This window comes from Molothrus aeneus, chromosome 6, assembly GCF_037042795.1.
Source record: "Molothrus aeneus isolate 106 chromosome 6, BPBGC_Maene_1.0, whole genome shotgun sequence".
Lineage (NCBI taxonomy): Eukaryota > Metazoa > Chordata > Aves > Passeriformes > Icteridae > Molothrus > Molothrus aeneus.
This window is the reverse complement of record NC_089651.1, coordinates 30,633,238-30,654,559: the sequence shown is the minus strand read 5'-3', so window position 1 is coordinate 30,654,559 and position 21,322 is coordinate 30,633,238.

Sequence of the window (21,322 nt, the reverse complement as noted above, 5' to 3'; positions counted from 1 at the left end):
AACCAAGCATTGCTCACAAAAACTCAGCTCTGAGCTCTTTTTTCAGATAATAAAAACAGTGCTGATATTTTTATATTGAGTTAATGGTCTTGAAGAAGAGCCACAAAACTGTACTTTGCTGTACAAACCCCTACTGAAGAGGAGAAGTAAATCTGGATGGTAACGAAGAGATTCTGGATGCACTGTTTACTTATCGTGTCATGACACACACCCCCCCCAGCCCCCACCTTACCACCACCCCCCCGGCCCTCTTCTTTCCTCCCACACCAGCACCTAAACCCACTTGTGTGCTTGTTGGCAATTACAAGGTCTGTTCTCAGGGCTGTGGAGATTTACAGTACGATTCAGAGAAAAGTAGAAACCCTCCTGCTCTCTCCTAGTGTTTGCCAGTTCCACTAACACTGAGGAGGAGAATGCCAACATAGCTTAAATCTCAGCAGACCTTTACAGAGCTCACTCAGTGTTTCTATCCACATTTTACAGCTGGAGAAACACGTTCAAAGGCAGGACCTTGACACTACCAGTGTGCTTTTACAGAATGGATTCAGCTGCCTCAGAATTAGCAAGATGAGCCCTGGCATAGGCAGGTCTCTTTTCCTGGCAGTTGAGTCCCAAAGGCAGCTGAAAACCCCCTGTTTAAAACCATCTCCCAGCAGTGCTAATGCTTCTGCTCTGGTACTAGCAAAAAGGGATTTCTATGGACATTTTGCCGGGGTGGGGTAAAGATTAAATGGTTTGCCCTGGACTTGTGTACAGGTTAGTGTCAGAACCAGGAAAGGTAGCTAAATCTCTGGCTCACACAGTTAAGGATGTGCGCAGACAATTGGGCTGGGAGCTTGTCATCACCTCTTATGAGGAAAGTGAAAGGGGGAGGCCTCTTGGAGAGCATTAGTGCTTTTATTGCAGAGAGATATTACAAAAGATTGCACAGTGGAACATGTTCCAGAATCAGGAGGGAACTCAACCCTAAATCTTTTGATTCCTTTTGCAGCTGGAAACATGTCACAGCAGGATCCACCGCAGGTCCGAGTGCTGGAAAACAATGGAGATAAATGGTACAAGAAGGCTTTTCTCATATAAAAAACACATTTTTTTTTCTAACATGAAATTGTTCTCACACAGGCCTCTCCCTAACACTAGTGACAAACTGAGGAATGAGTAGATGTGGCACGTGATGTGAAGGTGGAATTCAACAGCCGATGGAAGAGATGTTGATCTAAATTACACTTCACTTTAAGGCTATATGACCCTTTTTCTTACCCTTTGACTGGACTTTCTGAATGCTTCCGACACAGATTTCCATTCTTGAAACGCAGTATTTCAGACTCTGCAACTGTAAAACTCAGTGAGGAGCAGCCTGAGAGCTTGACTCCCTCACCTTGAACCTCCTTGGATGTGGTCAGGGCGTAGCCAGCCACTGATGTGTGAAAGCCAGCATTTGCTTGCTCACTCATTTGCTTTCAACCTCCACCCCCCATAGCCATTGAAATGTTGCTTTTGGCAAGAACTGGGGCACAGGGGAGGGACAATTACCACGAGCACTCATTGTTTGCAGAATGTTTTTCTTAATGCCTTAGAAAAAAAGAGAAAAGGGTCAGGTTGAAAGGTCAGCCGACCTTTTTGTTTTCTTTGGAATGAGAGATTCAAACTCTTCAGAAAATGTTTTATTAGCTCTTCTGAATTTCACTTTCCGCAGAGGTTTTCTCTCCAGGCGATGTTTGGAGGCACCAGCAAGGAGTGCCCACGCTCATCAAGCTGAAGGTGATTTAAGGAGAAGGACAAGATCTGCACTTTAGGTAACGGAAAGCAAGTCTTCGCTTCAAGTTTTGTTATGAAAGAAAAAACCCGCTTGTTTGCTGAGGAAGGAGGAGCTTGGAGAGTGAGCAAAGGGCTGTGGAATCGGTTTTACATTAGCCCTGGTCCGCATTCAGTGGAAACTGCTCCGTTTGATTCGACCAGCAGCTAGTCACTCACACCAGGGGCATTCGCAGTCTCCCGCGCAGATAGCGAATGTTTACCGGACAAGCCCGCGCAAGGGGCATTGCAGCATTGCAGCACTGCAGCCTCCGGAGCGGGGTGGCAGCCGAGGGCACGGTCGTGTCCTGGGAAGGAGGCACAACAGCGGGCTGGCATTGAGTGCAGCGGTGCTCCGGCTCTGCCTGCGTGACCCCTTTTCTCCCTGTGGAAAAACACAGAAAATGAGATTCCTCTCCTTTGTGAAGGGCTTTCAAACCTGATGACAAAAGGCAGTATTCAGAGCTGGGAACTATTATTGTTCTTCTCTGGGGGCATTCAGTCCAGGACAGGTTGGAGTTCAGCAGTAAATGAGGATAAGAAAATGCCATTTACCATAGCATATATGTGAAATAAAAGACTTCATTCTCTTCATTTTGGTAACTTTTCTTACCACCTCATATTTGGCAAAGTGTATTTCCGAGGTAATCCAGGTAGTTCTATTCATGCTAATGGCTCTCAGAAAGGCTGATTTATACTTTTTCATTTTCAGAGCTGCAGTCATTGAGATGTAAAAGACATGGGCACCAAAAAGAGATGTTCCTGAAATTAGGGTCATCAGAATAGTGTGGGGCCCTCAGGGATGGAGTTCAGACCACCATCTTCTCATCATGGATATATGAATGAGAAGAGAGTAGTTTAGCATACAGCCTCTCTTGGTCAGCAGACACTGAAAAAGTTTGAGTTTTGCATTCATACTTCTCAAAATGCTTCCTAGCAGGAGCAGGTATGACTTCCCCCTCCATCTATACTCCAGAACACTAGTGCCAGGCCTACCTGATATATTGCTAACAGGCTGACAGCTGATTGCAGGGATGTGAGTTGCAAACACAGGCATGTCTATGCATGGCAATGAGCAGCCCCATGTCAGAGATCCAAGAAGCAGGTCTAAATAAACCAGGATAACCCTGGGTGCAGAAAGTAGCTCAGCTCTTGGAAGCAGAAGAGCTGTGTCAGCAGGGCATCCATGCTGGAGGCAGCCCAGATGATAAACCTGCTACCTGAGGTTGCTGCAGTGCTCATCCAACATGGCTGCCAGGCTTCCAAGGCAATGGTTCTTTGGGTTTGGGAGAGAGCTCAGGGGCTGCAACACCACAGTTCATGAAGCAACATGGACACCTTTTCTTTGGAGGTGGGAACAGAGGGGATGGCTTACCATGGTCCCTTCCTATTTACAACTCCTTTATCAGTATGTCTGGCTGACAATTTTGTCTAGCTCAGGAAGAGCAGTGGCTGCCCATGGGTTTCAGCCAGCCCCCAGAGCAAGCCATCAGGAGGACTTTACATCCTCAGCAGACCTCCCAGCTCTGGATTCAACTTCCAGCTCAAAAGACAAGCCTAGATACGGCTTCTCTCCACAGAAGCAATTCTTGCTTCCTCACCCAGAGCAGCGCTGCCCTGCTGTGCTGCCTGTGCAGTGCCACCAAGCCCTGTTTCCCCACAGGTACCAGACTCTCTGGGTGCTGCACAGGACAGGGATGGTGCAGGCTCATCCTCTGTAGTTTCACCAGACAGGTATCTGGTCAGCTGCCAGGGTTTGGGATGGCAGTTTGATCCTGTAGAATAAAGCCATGGATTACAGACTGGAGCAGCGTGAGTTTCAGAGATAGGCACCCAACATGAATACGAGTACAAAAGCAGAGCCCTGACCCTCTCCTCAGGCAGGGTAACCAACGCCCTGGCAGCTCGGCCAGCGGGCGGACTCTGTTACCTAATCTCCAGCTGTGGGCTCCGCGCCGTGCCAAGTCTCCTTTGGCTCTGTCTAGTAATAATCGTTTCTGGAGCGCCGCCAGGGCCTCCTGCCAGTTCCAGTCACACTCTACTAATGCGAGAGGCAGAGTTTATTAATTCATCGCCAAGGCCCATTGTCTGGGACACTGCCTGGCTGTTTATTTACTCCAATATGGTCTGTATTTACTCAGACAGAGCAAGCGAGGGGACTTTGTTTAACTTTGCAAGACCTTCTGCTGGAGGAGACATGTGACCTTATGCAGAACTTCAGATAAATGTGCAGAGCTCGGGAAGGACCTTCTTTTTTTTTTCAAGAGTGGCCTCAAATAACACCGGTAGCCAGTATTGACAAACTGTAGCAAAGTGTAATAAAGGAAAGGAAAACATAATAGAGTTCTCATTTGAAATACATTTGTGAGTGTTTTGAAGATAAAAGCAGAAAAACAAGCATGTACCTTAGGACTGAGGCCACGAGATAGGGATTTGCAGCAAAGGGAAAGGGCTTTGCCTACAGAAAGGGACAAGTCAAGACATGTTAACCTGAGGCCACCCTCCCCTTTCCACCGGCCTCCAGCAGCGTGAGGCTGCAACTGGAGGTGAGAAGAGCCTCCTGCTGAGGACATGGAATGGCACCTGATGGCAGCATGCTGGCTGTCATACCAAGGGGCACACAAGAGGACCAATTGTAAAGCCCATTAAAGCTTTGTCAGTCTGGAGAGTATTTTTTCCAGGTAATCCTGCTGTAGTGGCATAACCCTTGGTGTGAATTTCTCTTGGAATAAATGTGTCTTCTGCTAATGTAATTGAAACTGATGATTAAATATGATGTTTTCTTCAGTAATAAAACCTGTTTAAGGAACTCTTGTCTTCTTGTTCTTGCTCTCACCTTCACACTGTTCTCAGTTGCACCTTCATTTGTTGTGAAATTGTGCTGTGAACTGAATCTTTGCAAGAATCTCTATTTGGGAATGAAGAAAAAAAAGCCAAACAAACTTTGTCCCCATAATATACTATGTTTGCAGTCTTGACTGAAACACCTTAATGTATTTGTATACTGGGCCAACTCAGTCCAGGGAAAGGCTACTGTATTCTTTTAATTCCCTGGTTTATTCAATGTGGTAGGAATTGCGCATACATGTATGTGCATATACAAACATACAGCTACTTACATGCATGCGTATATTTATAGAGACAATCCCCCTGGGAGTGGGGGTAGGGAAAAATACGGCCATCTGAACAGTGCATGCTCTAGTCTGGCTTGTTTTAAGTCAGATTCTCAGTGCTATTGTAACATGGTTTTGTATTTAATTTCCTGTGTTTGTAACTCAAGCCAACTTCCAGTGTTGCTTGTGTGAGTGTTTGTTTGGGTTTCTCTGAGGGCCTTTCTTTTGTTGGAAAGTGTGAGGATTTTAACATAGCTGTTAACACCGCACTAAAAAGCCTGATCTTGTTTTCATTGGGGCAACAGCTAAATCACCCTTGTGCTGCAGTGGGAGCGGTGCTGGTTTGGTGTCCAGCACCAGCATCTCCACACACCGGCCCTGCCTCTGTCTGGGCACACGGTACAGCCCTCCCTGGGGAAGGTTTCGCTCCCTCTTTGCACCACTGTGAAAGATCTGAGTGTCTTAAGCAGCAGCCCAGGCTGTGACTGACAGAGCAGGTGGATTTCATTCCTGCATCTCCAGTGTTCTTGTCTTTGGTGGACATGCCCTCACCTCTGCAGGGGGATGACCAGGACACACAGCACTGGCTACCCCATGCCACTGCTCCATACCTTTGTGCAAACCAACTCAATGTCCCAGTTGTCAAGCCAGCACGGGAAAGCCCAAAGTGCTTCTCCTTTGGGCCTTGCCAGCGAGGCCCCTCCGGGCATGAACAAGGGCACTGCTCGCTCCCTGCTGCCTGAGGCCACCCCTCAGCGCTGCACTCCTTATGCAGGGACAAGGGACCTCAGAGCACCAACGGCAGCAGCCGTGGGAAGCCCTGTTTGCAGGGGGGTGATGGTGTTTCTGTGGCCAGCTGACCACGGCACTGCTGCCCCGTGGGGGTGTGATGGCATTGCCGCCCCTTCTGCAGGCCGCAGCATGGCCGCCCCCTCTGCCTGCTGCCATCCAGGCCTGCTTGCACTGCACGCTGCCATCTGGGGCTGCTGCCCCTCCTCCACACGCAGCGCTGCCTCTCAAACACACACAGTGGCTGACAACGTTTGTTTGTTTACTGGAGAAGTTTTGCAATGGAGTGTGAAGAGAGGGATACAACCTCAGGGTACCACACGTGGGGTAGTGCCAAAGCAGGGGGGAGCTGATGGGGGGGTTCTGTCTCTGTGCAGAACAACACCCATCACCTTCCCTGGGTTTTCCTTTCCACTGGGAATCGGCAGCCTCCATGGTGGAAGGAGGAAGGTACAGTAGAAGTTCAGGATGCTCTGGTCATTTTGATATGTATTGTGAGGGCCATCTTATTCTTCTTGGAATTGCATTCTCCCAAAATGCCTAAATGTGAGAGGATCAGCTCTTGGGAAGTGGGTACCTGGGCTGGGCAGAGCCCAGCATTTCTCTGCCATAGCACACCATCACTGACACTCCTCCTAAGGGCTCACACTAACACCTGCTGGTTCAATTGTAAGAAGAGTGGCCTGGTGTTTTCTGTGAGGGGTTCCCCATATATATGTTCTATAGCAGCCCGCTTCAGTCCAGATTAGGGAATTTTCCATGTTTTTGGGGCCTGGGGCTGGTATTCCCCAGTGGTTTATTTGGAGTAGCATGTGAATCCTAGAGGATGTGTAATCTTATGTTGACCATTGGGCCTCATTTGTGTATTTTTTTAGTTAATTTTTAAACACTGACCTAGAGCTCTGTATCCATTTTAAAATAATCCAAATTATAAATAAACAGACTGCCTAGCATGGGCTTGGAATAATAAATCAGGAGAAAAACAATTAAACACAACAGAAAAAAAATGGTCTTGAGAGAAAACAGACATTGAAAGAAGAAAAGACACACCAATATATATTCTAGAGGGAGAAGTAATACAAGACTGAAAGAAAAAAAAGGTAAAGAAACTTCATGTGCTTAAAAACTTAAAAAAAAAGAAGGATTGAATTCAGGCAATTAATAATGCAGCATTAGCGCAAACATCTCTGTTAGGCTTAATTACAATAGATTCATCTTAATGAAAAATCAATCCTCTAAGCAGCTCTTAATATTCACCTTCACTGCTTGTACCTGCTAATTGGGCCTGTAGCTGTATCACATCAAAGATTACTCACAGCCGAGCTTTCCCCTCACCTGGGGGCTGGTGAAGGCAGCCTGGCCATGGGGGCAGAAGGCAACCTGGGGGTAAGGGGACCCCAGCAGTTGTGTTGAGGAACAGGGGGCCTGTTGCCCTCCTGTGCACGTAGCCCAGGCTGTTTGCTGCTGATAGGGGAAGGAAAAAGCAAGAGTAGCTTTTCACTTGGCCAGCTGATCTTTATTACCTCTGAGTTTGGTGACACAGGCAGTGGTATTTGTTTCTCACTTGAAGAAGTGTGTTGGGCAGTGCAGTGGGTGGGAGCCATTTGCTGGCACTGTGGCCCAGTCATTCAGGGGCCTGAACTGCCATACAGTCTGTTTACTCTGTATCATCTCTCTGGCAGCAGCCAACATTTTTTTCCAGAAGATGCAAGAAATCTTCTATAGTGATCTGTCCTGGAGAAAATTGCTTCTCTGTTACCAGTAGCAAGAGTTTGATTTATGTTTTTCATATCACTTCTCTAATTTAATGTTGCAAATCAATGCTCTTGCACAGGACCATCTAGCTTCATTTACTCACTCTTGGACACAGTGATGTGGCAGTAAGTCTGCTGATTAATTTCATACTGTATCTGAAAAATAAAGGCAGTGCTTAGGTGGTCCAGCACACCACTGGACCAGCAGTGCAGTGGTGAAAATGGATTGCCACCACGGCACTAAAGGGAGTGAAGTCACCTCTATCCCTCCTGAGGCACAGACACTCACTGCAGATGTGCCGACACAATGCCAAACGCGGGGCATTTTGCCAGACCAGTAGGGTCTGAAAGGACAGGGCATCCCTCGTGTGCCCACCAGGACTGGCAGTCCCAAAGCAGCCATCAAGCTCCATATAAAAGAGCACAGAGGACTCACTTCTCTTGAGCAAGGCGTGCTTGGTGTGCACTGCTGCTGCAGTAAGACCAGAAGGGGGCCTGGTGGCTGTATTGGTCTGTAATCCACTCATCTATGAATCCTGTGATTGAAATGGCCACAGCACTGTTTCTGGCTTCGCTTTTCTCTCTTCCCCTCTTCCAGGCAGAAATTCTGGTACCTCCAGTTGCCCTAAGCCTCAAGGATGAGTCCAGCTCTCCAGAGACCCATGGTATCTCCAGCATACCCTGCCCCAAACCTCCCGGCTTGTGTCACAGGATGGTTTAAATGTTCACCGAGCACACACTGAATACAGCACATAGCATGCAGACCTTCCCCAGCACCTTAAAACAAGTGACAGCACAATATGTAGGCCTTGGTGACAGTAGTGAATGTCACCAGCATTTCTCCCCACTACACTGCAGAAGAAGCTCTGAGCTGGGCTCAGGTAGAAGGAGGAGGTCCAGAACCCGTTTCCAAAAGTTCATAGTTTGTCCTGTGAATCACAGAGCCTTTCTGTACACTGGTGCCACAGCTTACATGAGCATGTTCCTCACTTCCTGACTCATTTTTCTAACCTTCCTGCATGGGCCAGTGGGTTTACCTGACCCAGGCTCATCTCTGTAGCTTCCACTGGCAGCACCTCTGACCCTTCCCTCTGCAGTCAGGGGTTTCCCTAGCTTTCTGTGAAAGAACAACCTGCTCTCCCAGCTTTGGCTAAGCAAGCCAACATCCCAGGGAGTTTCCAGCTGTAAGAGCTGCCAGGAATATACACTATTTCAAGGAATACACACTATTGTGCCCTAGATCACACCTGACAAGGATGTGAAGCAGTAAAGGCCAGAGGAGTTTGCCCATATCCTGGGTATTCTATGAGACACCATTCCCCTCCTCCACCCACCCTGCTGCAAGCAAGGGAGTTCCCAGTGGGATGAAGATGAGTGCCTCCTGGTCCTCATCCTCTTCACACAGGATGTAGGTGGTGTTTCAGGCTGGGTTTTCAGCATCCCATCAGTGGGTTATGAATTGCTAGGAACTAGAAGGCTTCTCTGGATGACAGAAACTAAGCCAGAGGGACAAAGCTTCAATTTAAGTATTCCAGGCAAAACCCTTACATTAGATGGGATGAACCATGAGTTAAACACCATTTGTAAAACACTTTGGGATCCTTCCTGCATTTCAGTGACCTGCACACTGTAGCCACCTTTCCCAAATATTTAACCAACAGTCCTGACAGGAGCAAACATTCAAAGATTTGCTCATGTGATGCCTGCAGTTGTGAGGCTACCAAAGCACTTGGCAGCCTGAAGGGCAAACAAAAGGGACAAATGGCGAGTGCAGTGCATTTGAGGTTGCATCCTTCTGGAAAGCAGTGACCTGCCTGTCCCAGCACAGTGCAGCATCTTGGATTATAATATCCCAAAGCATGAATGGCAGTGATCTGCATCAAGGAATGGTCTCCATGATATCCACAGGGATATTTTCGTCTGACTAAACAAACACCACCATATGTGGTGCATTTAGCACTAAGTAATTCCAAAGGGAGGCTGGAAGCAAAGCTTCTCAGGCACCTGAGAGGATGCCAACACTGCAACATAAAGGCATGGCCAGAGACTTTGTAGCTCTGCAAGAGCCAGCTTTAATTATTTATCTCAGGTATACTGATAATGCAGCACAGATTAGCTGCTCAAATATTTAGTTTTCTTGGGCCAGTTTTCCATCCAAGGCTGAGTCTCACTATCGGTAGACTGCAAGTTCTGACAGATCCCGCCTAAACAAACTCCACTACTGTCCTGGAACAGAAGAGTTGTTCAGTCTTTCACTTCTCAATCAATGATTGGAAACTGGTATACCAGTTGAACAAGAACAAAACAATCCAAAATTCCCACCACGCCACCAAGCTCTTCCCCTTTTTTCTTGAGTATGCTCTACAGAAACTTTTGGTGAAGTTTCATGAAAAGCAACCACAGGCAGGCTGCCCTTTCCATCCTTGGCCTTGGGGAACGTTTGATGTCCACACCTCTGGCATGATGCATATGATGCCTTCCATGGATGCTCCTGTCTGGCCAGCACGTTGTTTGCAGGTGGATGTGCAGGCTGAGGGCTGTGGAGCCAGGACCAGCTGTCTGAATGATTGCTGAAGCTACTCTTGCACAAGGACCAGGGGGTTTTGGGTGGCAAAGGCTGAAGAGGGTGAAGCCCTGCAATGGGCCAGCTGGGGCAGAAAAAACTGTGCTTTCAGCATTTACAGACCAAAGCAGAGTAATAAATAACTGCTAAAAAGGGTTGAACTGGGGACTCCAGGTACCTGTAACATGGTAATGTTTTGAAATGAACGGCCTCTGGAAGCACTGAGTAAACAGATCAGAAGGTTTGGTGACTTCATATATTGGAGAGATAAAAATTACACATTGCAGAATAAGGAGGAGCCAAATTCCATTCTTTGCTGACATCCAACCAAAGGCAAACATGGCAGCACAAGCTCCGTGCTCGCAGGCATTCAAAATGAGGCCTTTTGATACAACTTCCAAGCACCTGCTATCTCTTTGTTATCTTCTTAGAGGAAAGGATCAGGAGTTATTTTTCTGTATTTCCAGCTACCTTTGCTAGGGATCCAACTGACTTAGTTTTCTAGCACAGACAGCAAGAAGCAGTTATTTGCTGGGTCAGCTTTAGATCCCTGGCTTCTCTATGAATCTTTCACTGGGCTACTTCTATTCTCAAAGAGCCTTCTAAATAACATATACAGTTTCAAGCCAAAAGGGAATTATGCTGTCCAGGCAGCTGTGGTTTATTTGTGTCAAGGTGGGGGCACTAATGTGTATTTGGCCATTCAGAATCACAATTCTTTCAACGTCTTCTAAATCTCAGCTTCATCATTCCTACAGAAACAGTGTCTGGTAACTATTCCAACACCTTAACTATTAAGTTGCTGGAATTGCTTTTTTCTTTCCCTGCCTTTCTGTATGCACTTTTTTCTCCCAGCAGGTTAAAAAAAACACATGCTCATAATTTCCCATTCTAGCATCAATATGATAAAACTTACCATATGCATGTTAAATGATGTTAAAAGGTTGGGTGTAAAATGATATCTTTCAAAAGGTGATGTTTTTATGCTGCTATCATTTCTCCCACTAATATTTCCTTCTGTTCTCTAAATGTTCTTTCCTTAAAGCTTTCATTTTGTGGCCCTGCCAAACTGTCCATATTTTCTTAAATTCTCATTTCCTCTGGAACACATTTCTTGCTTATAGTTACAGTAACTAAAAAAAAGACAGAAAAAAGATTTTGCACAGAGCCCAATTTCCAGTATGTAATCTTCTTTCTCAATATTGCTTCACCACCCTTTTTATTCTCATGTTTCTGATTGCTACAAACTTACCTGTTAGGTTTGGAAACTATTAATTCACTTCATTTTCAGAGCTATTCAAAAGGAACTAAGCAAGAAGCATCCTGGTCTGATGCCTTTTATAAATTTCTGCTTGCTGTGCAAAGGCTGAATTTGTCCTTTGTTCTTGCTGGTTACTTGGGTGCTGCATCTCTTCCCTCTTACATCTCACTCCATTTTTCACAGCACCAGGGGTTTTCTGTTACTCGGTCTCCCCCTTCCTTCCCCCCTCCCCACTATGAACTGGGGAGTAGCTGTGTGTCTTAACAACATCTAAGGCTAACTCCTGCAGTGGATACTCAGCTTTCTGGGATTCAGTGAACCAGGTTAGATAGAAAGATATTTTGTAATGCAGGACTGCTTTGGGCTCTATGAGCATTCCCTGCTTACACAGGAAGTGGCAGTAAAACAGTATTAGGAAAAAAGCAGTGAAAGTACTACTCTTTTCCCTACGGAGCATCAGTACCATGAATGAGGTGAATGACCAAATATTTAATTTACAATAGTAAATTAAATAGGATAGGAGCAGCAATTTCCCCCAAGATGCTTTCTAGAGTATTGTGATTTGTCACAATACTATGGAGAAAGGAGTATTTCTCAGTCATTATTTAAAGAGATAAAGTCAGTTATCAAGATGTTATTGCCCAGACTTTCAAAACAAGTTCATATTTTGTGTATTGAGTTCTCTGTGTGCTTACCATAATTGCAGACTTAATCACAGTAGGGAAACACATGTGTACAGGGGTAGCATAGTCAGGGACACTCCTTTTTCCCTGAAAACACTGCATCCATGCTGGTGGTGAAGTGAGGAAGGACCTCAGCATCCAGCTCCCACAGGCTTCATGAAAGACCTACATGGCTTTCACTAATCTACAGCCAGGATTTGTAGAAGACTTTGTATCAGTCTCTTTCAACATGCAGGAAAAAAAAGTAATGAGTTGATGTTATTTTCCTAGGAAGAGTAAGAGGAGGAACATAACAAAAGCAGCTGCAGCAAACCAAGACTACCTGTGACCAAGCAGAGAGCAGAGGACAGCCTCTAAGGGGAGCAGGGAGATGAGCAATAGGAGAAACAGGAGATCATTTTTCACTTCATCTAAAATTGTAAGTCTCTCCCTCCTTTAAAACATCAGGAAGTCTGGCATTCACTACACACTTCTTTCAGCCAAGACAGCTTTCCCTCCCTGATGCTGTTTGGGGAGGTAAAAGAGCAGGTGACAAGAGGCTGTTGCATGACTTAGTCAAAATGAGACCTTGCTGCCCCTTGGAAACCAAAGTGTGCAAGGACAGCCCTTTGCTCCTGGTATCTTTGAGACACACACCACAGCTTTTTGTAGCAACCAAAGCATCAGAGCTGCTGGCTTTGAGCTGGTGTGTTTTTGCTCCTGGTGGGAGGAGTACTGTTCATGAAGCCTGCTCTGGGATTGTTTACGTTCTGTCAGAAAGCTGCTTCTGTCAAGAAAGTCTCTCCCCACCAGCCATCTCAAGTATTTTCAGTAAGCTTTTCTAATCAAGAAATATTAGGAATCAAGTCCAAAAGCCAGAGTTAAATCACACTGCTCTACCTAAAAGCAAAGAATATCTGGTTTTGTCTCTATTTCAATACCTTTTGCCCTGGTGATGAAGGAGCTGATCCTGTTTTCAATTTTACACGTACTTATCTTGCTGACTTGAACTGTTGCTGAGAGAAGGAGATGCTAAGCTCTAAGCTGGGAATTACTTAACAATAGCATCTCCTTTTGGAGACAGAGCAGGAAATCCCTTTAGGGTTGGGTTAGAAAAAGGTGGTAAAATATAAAGAGAAAGCAAATACAGCCAGCAAAGCCCCTCAAGGTGAATCTTCCTTGGCTGCAAGCCTATAGCACAAAGTTGTGCTCTGATGAAATCTATGACTTTATGAACAGGGTACCTTTAAATATTTTTGAATCAAAAATCCTTAATCCATTTTCCTCTAACTTTGTGATATTTCTCTGTAGATTCAATACACTGCAAACATCCCAGGATGTGAGTGATTTGTGAGGCCACTTGCAAGCAGATCTCAGCAGACACCACTGGGATCTGAGGATAGCTCTCCTGGGCAGAAGTGCTTTGGTGGCTCTTGCAGGATGACTTGTAGTGAGTATTCAGAACTCTTCTTGAGAAGACCAGGCTTCTGGTGTATTCTTGATGGGGAGTGAAAGCTTTTGATAACTCTATAGGAACTTGGCGTCCGTGCATTTTTCTCCCTCTCTGGATAAAGTCTTGGCAGCCACTTGAAGTCTATTTTAAACAAAGCCAGTGATTTCTGGAGAGATGGAAAACACATGAAGGGCACAGTGAAAAACAAGCAGAAAATCTGACTGCAGGATAGTGGGAAACAAAAGTGATAAAGAACACTGCTTCCTCCTCCTCCTCCTCCTCTGGCAGGGCAAAGCACCTTGCACTACACAACCACACCAGGGCTTCTCACTACTCTGCCATCATAGGTCCTGCTCAAAACTGAAGAGCTTTTCTCTGCTGAGCTCCCCTCCCCTTGATGGTGACCCATGGTGACCCATGCTGCCCCACCTTTGTGCCCAGCACCCAGGTAGTGTTGGTGACAGGAGGTGGCTGTCGCAGCAGAAAAATGGAACCATGGGACACAAACAGTAATGCAAAGGCCTGATCCATTGCAAAAGCTCTGGTAACCAAAACAAAAATAAGTTATCTACAAAGAATACAATTATGGTCAAAGCCATACCTCTGACCTAGGGCCAAAAAAGTGTTGTTTATAACTGTCAGTACGTAGAGAAATGAACCTGTAATTTATGTATGGTGAAACATTATAATTTTTGATCTAGAAGCCTCCTTTCCTGTTGAAAAGCTTGGCAATTTAGTCTTGGTCACTTGGATCACGTGGGATATCCGTGCAAACCCCTTTAAGCTCAGTTTAAAGCATTACACATGAGCACAGTGTGCCCAGTGGGACGTGTCTGGGACCAGTGACCTGCCTGGGCTGCATTCCCCCTGCCCCTGGGAGGAAGGGCTGCCCAGGGCTGCACCCTGGGAGCTCCAGCAGGCCAACAGCACACACAGGCAACTCATATGGCCTCACATCTATCTTTAAGTCCTGCCTACACAATCCATATGATCAACTGCCTCCACTGCTTCCCGTATGCACATGAGGCTGCTGTTACATGCTGGGCAGTCTCTGTTTGCACAGTAACCTCTCTGGGACAGGGAGGCTATCTTTGCTTTGTTTTGGAAGGCCCCCAACTTGCTCTCAATCATTCAACAGGCAATCAAGAAATGATTCAGATGGAGAAGCAGAAACACGACTTGCCTGGGCTTGATAGCATTCCTTTATCAGTTGTCTGTTCAAATCAAATTAGGCTGGCAAGGACAAAAAGAAGTGACTGGCTGGAGACTATCTGGTAGCCCCTAAGAGCTGTTGCTGTTTTGTTATTTTGGTACAATGTTTTCAGGAGATGTCCACAATAAAAATAAAAATACTATCACATCTGCTACTGGTTGGTGTCCTTAGAAGCCATCCCAAAAGACAGATCAAGGACTGAATAAGCATGAAAACTTTGGAGAGAGGTTTAGATGAAGGATAAGATTTATTAGATTTGGCAATACTATAACCCACCACAAATTTAAAAATTGTGAGTCACTTAAAAAAAAAAACAAAAACAAAACAAAACCAAAACACTAAAAACAAGACTAGAGAATGAGTTGTGCCTGCTGCTCTCTGTGAAGAGAGCTGCAGCCACAGAGAATGTTTTAAAAAATACCATTTTTTTTGTTTTGTCTTTTCATTTCCAATTCAACCTGCCCACTCCTGGGTCCTTGTCAGTTTACCAACATTGCTAACACTCCAAAATGTCTTGCAAGGGAGACAGCTTTGTTGAAAATTGAACATCAGAAATCCTGCTGCTATTCTTGGCTCTGGGAGCAGATTGTGGTCTGGTGGTTACAAGCATCATGGCCAGCTGAAACACACCCATGTTTGGGTCATATGTAAGACATGAACCATGGATGTCTGGTTGCAAGAGCATGAATTTCCAACTGAAGGGCAAATGAATCAGATGCTAACACAGAAGTAGGAACAAGGTCAAATTGCTTCATGAAGCTCTCTTGCAGAAGGGTGACAACACAAATTGTAGAAGGCCCTAATTTGGGATTTCCTTTCTAAAGGATATGTAGCAAGTAGCAGAGATGCAGTTCTGTGAAACAGAGAAATGAGTCCCATTCCAAGCTTTGCTCAAAGAGTTCTCAAGTCTCTCTGTTAAGTGGACCATTAACCCTCCAAAGCCTTACTGTAGGGCTGGAAATGCTGAAAGACACCAGGTGCTGGAACTGAAACTAGGGCTGACAAGACCCTGCCTAGGCTGATGTTTTTTAGTAATGTTTTTCCCCCTGGACTGTCAGGAGGTAAAATTGTATAATCAGCATGGAAATTCCAGCAGCAAGGGACAAAACCACATTCTATGTGACAGCTGGCAACACCAGCATAGCACAAAGAAGTCTGTGATTGAGCTGCTTGTATGGTGTTTGACTGAAGATAAACAGAAGTCTTGGAACTTCCCACTGACATTCCCATTCACCATGAATTTTTTTTAAATGGTATCAAAAAGGTAGGGCATCTCTGCTTATGTGCTTTAAGGCCACAGATTCTAAAATGAGCAAGTGATGACCCATTTTTAAATTCACTTAGGGCATGCTTTTACTCTAGATAGAGCACACATTCCTCTGCCTCCTCTGGTAAACGTACAGAAAAGTGTTGAACCTTTCAGTACAGCCAATTAATCACTAGTTGGCAAGATGAAGAAGTGCTCTGGAAAAGTACCAACTCGAAGAAAGGAAAAAAAAAGAGACATTAGAGACCATATCTTATCTCAGACAAAGAAGTGAAATGCACAAAAGTAATGTCCCATTATAGAACTGTGTCTGTTCTGAGATTAACAAAATGCACTACCCTGTTTTCTGCAGTAATGATCAAGGAGAAGCATAAAAGGCAGTTAACATCCTAACTTTGAGCTCTACAGCACCAACTCTTAGGTTCCTCCATCAGCTCCACTGCCCTGAACCAGGTGCCTGAGCTGCCCCTCAGGCAATGTAGGAAGCAGCAGTTGTCTAAGAGCAGAGAACATCCACTGGTGTCCTCAGCAGGGAGACAGCTGGGAAGGCCATTGAAGCACAGAGATCATGAGAAGAGTGTCAATAAAACACTTCTCTCCAGATTTTGAATACTTCACAAGGTATTCAAAACCTTGGTCTTCAGAACTTCTCTCAACCTGGTTCAAAGATTGAACCCTCAAATTCAATTGATTGTAAACAGAAACACAGAATTCACAGTCACACCTTGCTTTTCCTAGCCCTAAGATGGTTGTATTCACTCTCTTTTCTCACTCTCTGGACTCCAAAATGTGTTATAGATGTGACAGAAGGAGCTTAGAGCAACTCATCCTCACATGTGTAGGGCCTTCCTCTGGGAACAGAGAGCACCAGATCCTGTCTGGCAGTAGACAGCAACTCTGGGTGAGAGTTCAAATGAGAGTGATTGGTTCACAGCAGAGGAAGGATCACCCTCCTCTGCATCTTTTGTCAACCTTGCTTTGGTGGCACACTCTGAAACAGGCTGCCCCAACAGCTATCTCAAATGAGAGAGCCAGAAAAGCACCAGCTTGGTAGATCACACAGGACTGTGGCATGGGATTGGTCCTAAGATATTCAGTGCCTCCAGCAGAATTTTAGGATGGTGGGGAATGTGAAAATCCCTTCCAGGGTTAGGCAGGAGCTGGATGAGACTCTGGGGTTGGACTTCAGTTTCAAAAGGGATAGGTAAACACCAATGCACCTTGCTGGATCTGATTTTGTGCCTTATGTTACAAGAGAACAACCAGGAGTAAAAATCCCTTTGCCCACCTTCCATCATTCTCTGTTGTATCCACTCCAATAAAGTGTCAAAATGGTTGACTGACTCCATGCACCTTTAACTAAAGATCACAACAGAGTGGGATGTTACAATTACACACCATATCTACCATGTTAAGGAGAGTTCAGCTGTAGCTGTGGCCTGTGGTAATCCCTCCTCCAGCAAGGGAAACTCCCTCTGGCCAACCTCACGGGCAGCTGGTACAAAGCTGGATAGATATTCTGCTTTGGTTTTCCTTTTGCAAAGGGCAAGCAAACTACTGCAGCAGAAGTGAGGAGGGGATTGGTTCTGTTTCTCTGGATGAGGAAGGAAACTTTACCTGAAGGAAAAGTGCCTAGTTCAGATGGAGGCATAAAGACCACATAACATGACATGAGCACATGAGCTCCAAATAACAGCTTACATCAACAAACATTTATTTTTCTGATAATTCCCTGACTGATCAAGTATTTGTTCGTGTTTGGGCACAGCTCGAAGCATCGTTTGGGTTCCCATGTTATCGGCTCCCAAGAACCATGACTCACAATCATACAGGGAAGGAAGTGAAGGGGAAATGCTTTACTACATCCAACATGCAGGAATTAATGTCATGTTGTTGTTACTAGTGTAACCCCAGGCAGGGATATTGCCATGCAGGGACACAGCCAGGCTGCCAGACCAGCAGAACTTGGGTGGTGCAGCCAAGTTTCTGTTCCCGGGTGAGCTGCTCCCAATATATACATACCAAACCATCCTACTGGAGCCTCAGCCCTGAATCCCACAGGCTTCCAGCCCCACTGGGGGAGCCAGTGCCAGCAAGCAGGGGAGTTATGCACCTCAGAAAGCCTGAAGAATATCCTGGGTTATACATCTTGTCTACTTTCCTACCCTCATTGAAGTCTTTGGTGGTCTCAGGCAGAAAGACTGAGGGCAGCAGTGAAAGGGTTGGGTAGCAACACTAACTGAGCCTTGCTATGGCACACCGTGCTGGCTCTAGGATTACAGGCTTGCACTGAGGGGGAACGCAGAGCTTTGCCCAAAAATTGGCTGCAAGTACCTTGAAGTCAGCAGGAGCTTTTGCCAAGGAGTTCAATGAGTGCTGCATTAGTTATAGAAATGACTTTGGTAAGGTTTCCTTGCAAAGTGACACAAGGACATACAACTGGGGTATTGGAATATAATTAAGAGAGAAAGAAGTTAGGATGGATATTGGGAAAAACCTTTTGTCAGTAAGATTTATTAGTAGGTACAGCAGTCTCTCAAGGGAAATAGTAGAGAGCCATTCACTTGGGATATTTAAAATTAGACTAATGAAAGTGCCAGCAAAGATTCCATAGGGAGCATGCTTGCACTGAGGCAAAATGAGCTCTGTGACCCTGTCCTGTCGAAGGAGGGCTTTGTGCAAATGCCTAAGAGACTGGGCAAGCTGGCTGCCAGCTGCAGAGCCCTGAGCCTCCCTGTGTGACGGGAAGTAGTGTGGAGAGCTCTGGGAAGCTGCTGCTCCAATAGTGGAAATGTTGAGCAGGGTCACAGGGAAGACTCATTGGAAGACACTGAAATATATTTTCTATTGAGAGCATCTCAACACCTTCTTGCTAACTGATGACAGCAAGGTCACTGAGCACACAAAGCTGGGAGGAGTGACTGATACCCCAGAGGGCTGTGCAGCCCTTCAGAAGGACCTCAGCAGGCTGGAGAGATGGGCAGAGAAGAACTGCCTGAGATTCAACAATGCAGGAACCTGCACCTGGGCAGGAATAACCACATGGCTCAGCAAAGGCTGAGGGCTGAGCTGCTGGGAAGCAGCTCTGTGGAGAAGGACTGGGGGTCCTGGTGAACAGCAAACTGTCCCTGAGGCAGCAGTGTGTCCTTGTGGCCAAGAAGGACCATGGGATCCTGAGCTGCATTAGGAAGAGCATGGCCAGCAGGTTGAGGGAGGGGATACTCCACTGTGAGTTAGCAGTGCTCCTTACACTTTCCTTCATGTTCTCAAACCGGTCACTCGTCACCCTGTTTACTAAGGGGCTGCTGGTCTCCTTAGGAAGAGCCATCCTCTCAAGCAGCTCTCTGTTCAGTAGTCATGGCAGTAAGTCTGGTAGCACAGGTGTCTGAAAATGGGAATTTCTCAGTGGTGTGGCTGCCCCTGCTGTTCTACACTCACTGCTGGATTGCAGAGAGTCATGGTTCAGGCTGATCATCATAACCAGCCCTGAAATGTAAAAATCAGCCCCATTCTCCTGCTTGTGCCCTTGCTGTCTCAGATTGAGTTGGTGTGTTCCAATACCATAGTAGACTGCTACAACAATTCAGATACGGTAATTTTAAAAGGTTGGTGATGTAAAATGATTGAGACAACCAATTTCTTTATATATTCCATTAATCTTTCCTGGCTATTTATTTCTGTTAAATTTTTTTCAAAAACTTGCAGTGTTGAAGTCAAGCCTTATTGTCTTCTTACTAAGAGCTGTCTCCATGAAAAGAAAGTTTCATGACTGCTGCTGTCGTGATTTCAGCAGCAGACGTAAACAGGGTCATCTCCAGCCATAGTGGGTGGATGTTTAGTTTATAGCGCTGAGGTTAAGAGTGAAAGCGTGTGACTAAGAGCAGAAAACAGAGGAGTCTTTGTATACATCAAGAGCCCTAAGGCAAAACACAGAGAAGGAGAATGCTGACACAGACTTTAATGGAGAAAGAAAAGAGTCCATTATGAACGTTACAGAGAACATAATTCATTTAAGAGAAATCAAGATTTAAAGGACTTATAGAGGGCAATATGAATACTGATGTCAGTGTGTCACGCCTGGTGGTTTGTTGTCAGACACTCTAGCTGTGTTAGGGCATCATGCATCATGTCAGGTGGAAGACAACTCACTATCAGAAGTTATTGTCACCTCGTTTTTAGATTCCCATTGGAAACAGGTTTCTTTGACAGAAACCAGTAATATGAACAATGAAACAACTGTAGCTCTTGCATTTTAACACCAATCTCCCAAAGCTGTCAAAAGGTTTCAGGATGCTTTTTCCTCCCCAAACCCCATCTCTTCATAACCAGAAACAAGGAGGCGGGGGGGGGGGGGGGGTGCAAGCAAATTAAAGAAATGGGGCTGTATCATGTCAGAATTACTTAAGTATGAGAGCACAAGGAGAAAGCTGGTTAGTAGAGTTGTTTCCAAGCTTGCCTATACATTGCGGAGACTGAGGACAAGCACATTTACTGCACCATAAAACAGTGTTATGAGTGCTTGAAAAATATTCCCCAATCAATACACTATAGTGGCTTCTAAACTTCAGCAGCCAGAGTCATGAAAATAGAGTGCTTTGTGCAGTAGCTTGCGCAACCAAAGAACTTTCTTGTCCTCAGAGTGCTTTATTATTTTTAACGAGACAGGCTGAGCACTTCTTGATAAACATTTTTTCCTTGAAGCAGTAATCCTACTTAAACTTTTTACCTTGTCCCTACAGCATGCAGCTAGGAAGTTAATAACAGAACTCATTTTCCTTTAAAGTGCTAGTCATGTTAGTATAGAAAGTGAGGGACATGTGATTGTCATGAAAGGGGCCATGGCTGGAAATAAATTGAAAGCTGCCCTGTTAGTATGCAGGGCTTAGTACTTTAAGAAGAAAGTTTTCCAAAGCACATTTTCTAGGATATTCAATTTCTTTCAAACTAACAATAAAATAAAATAAATTAAAAAGTATTCATGTGCAATAGGAATGTTCCAGCCTGTACTATTTGGTCCTGATGCCTAACCCTGAAGATGTTTCCATGCACCCTGAGTCTACTTTGCCTTAGGCAAGTAACAGCCAGCAGGTCATGATAGAGCCAAACCAAAGAGTCAAGAGTAATTTAGCAGGTCTCAGAGGAAGGGAGGTTGATCATACATCTGCACGCTTGCCTTTACTTTGAGCAAGGTGCAGTGCATGCTGCTGCTTTGGCAAATGCTTCTGGGGTAGCATTACAAACCATTCATTTTTAAAAGCCATTCTTCTCTTTGGTACAAGAATTATTAAAGCGTCTAAGAGTGAGAGTTTAATTAACGGTGAGAACTTAACCATGAAAATGAGGGAATTCTGAGCAAACCCACCCATCGAAGTCAATCTCACGTCTGTCCCCTTGTATCAGTGTGTTACAACAGACTCTTTCACGGTCACATGAGGCTGACCAGGGGACACACT